At 42.6% G+C, this 1,963-nt stretch overlaps 1 pseudogene; it reads left to right on the top strand.

Moving 5' to 3' along the window:
• Positions 1–514: 514 nt before the first annotated feature.
• On the top strand, positions 515–1,444 carry LOC150065004 (zinc finger CCHC domain-containing protein 9 pseudogene; annotated as a pseudogene).
• The last annotated feature ends 519 nt before the right edge of the window (positions 1,445–1,963 follow it).

The following is a 1,963-nucleotide window of genomic DNA, read 5'->3' on the forward strand; positions in this document are numbered from 1 at the left end:
TCCTGAAAAAAAAATAGGAAACAAGAGCTGGAAGGGGCCTCATATGTTCAAAGCATATGGAACATACATGTTGAAAACATGGGCTCACACCTGTAATTCTAGCTTCTCAGGGGAGGCTGGCTGAGATCTGAGAATCAAGGTTTGGGGCCAGCCTGAACAAGAATGTCTCAGTGAGACAATTACCCACCCGAAAACTGAAAGTGGTGCTGTGGCTCAAATGGTAGAGCACGCGCCTTCAACACAAAGAGGCTCAGGGACAGTGCCCAGACCCAGAGTTCAAGCCCCACAACCACCACCAACAACAACTAAATTTAAAACAAACAAAACTGAAACAAGCCAGGTGCGATGGCTTATGCCTCTAATCCTAGCTACTGAGGAGGTTGAGAGTTGAGCACTGGAGTACAAAGCCAGCCCAAATGGGAAAAATCTATAAGACTCTTATCTCTGATTAGCCACCAAAAAGCTAGAAGTGGAGGTGTGGCTCAATTGGTAGAATACCAAACTTGAGTAACTCATGGACAATTCATGGACACTCATGGACAACCTGCCTTCTTCTCTGAGGGAGGACTGCTCTATTGATTCAGATACTCTGAAGGCTTCACCCAAGACTGGAGAGAAGCCTCTGATGATATCACGACCAGGTGTAGGCAAGAGTTAGTACCACTGCTACCAAGAGACCGCTGTCTGCAACATGAAGAAGTGATCTTATAAGGAAGGAGCCAAAACTTTCCAAAACATGAACAACTTGAAGCCAGTAAGTTGTCCCTTAAAAATGATTCACTCCAAGCTAAGCATTAAAAAAAAAGAGAGAGAAAGGAGTACTTAAATGAAGATGTGAATGGATTCATGGAATACCTAAGACAGAACTCCCAGATGGTTCACAATGGAGAGATAATCTTCAGACAGCCAGGCAGTCAGAAAAGAAATTGCAATTGCTTTAAGGAAAGATAATTGGCAGGAAGAAAGATGATGAAAAAAGACAAGCAGCAAAGGAAAATGCAATGGTATGCTTCCATTGCAGAAAACCTGGCCATGGTGTTGAAGATTGCCCAGCTGCCCTTGAAAATCAAGATACGGGCTCTGAAATATGTTATCAATGTGGGTCCACAGAACATGAAATAATCAAGTACAGAACTAAAGCAGGCCCTGCTCTGGGTGAGTTTCCATTTGCAAAATGGTTTGCCTGTGGAGAGATGGGCACCTCTCCAGATCATGTCCTGATAATCCCAAAGGAGTCAGTGCTGGTGGCGGTGGTTGCAAATTCAGTGGCTCTGTGGAAGATTTTAAGAAAGATTGCCCTGAAGGCCAGAATCTATATCAAATAGTCACAATTGGCTGCTGGGCAAAGTGGATGGATGCAGACTATGAAGAAATTTTAGATGTTCATAAACCACAGAAACCTAAAACAAAAATACCAAAAGTGTGTTTTTTTTTTGTTTGCTAGTCCTGGGGCTTGATCTCAGGGTCTCAGCACCATACTTGGGCTTTTTTTTCTCAAGGCTAGTGCTCTACCACTTGAGCCACAGCATCGCTTCTAGCTTTTTTTGTGTATGTGATACAGAGGAATCAAACCCAGGGCTTCATGCATGCAAGGCAAGCACTCTACCTATAGGCTACTCTCTCGGCCCCAAGTTGTGCATTTTTTAATAAGGATTGATACTATTGTTAATTGCCACATCATTTTACTTTTCAAAACTGGACCTGCTTTGTAGTTAGATGATCCTGGCTCCCTTATAAGCAGGTTTGTATTGTAGCTATCACTGTCCATCAAGAAAAGAAGAAAGAAAGAAGGAAGAAAGAAAGAGCCTGAAGAAATGTATGATTACATTGTATTATCTAAATGTTTGTTTCTTTCTTTTTTCCTTTTTCTTTTTTTTTTTTTGCCAGTCCTGGGCTTGAGCACTGTCCTTGGACTTTCTCAAGGCTAGCACTCTACCACTTGAGCCTCAGCACCACTTCTGGT

The sequence above is a fragment of the Megascapheus bottae genome, chromosome 3, assembly GCF_031878675.1.
Source record: "Megascapheus bottae isolate mThoBot1 chromosome 3, mThoBot2.hap1, whole genome shotgun sequence".
Classification (NCBI taxonomy): domain Eukaryota; kingdom Metazoa; phylum Chordata; class Mammalia; order Rodentia; family Geomyidae; genus Megascapheus; species Megascapheus bottae.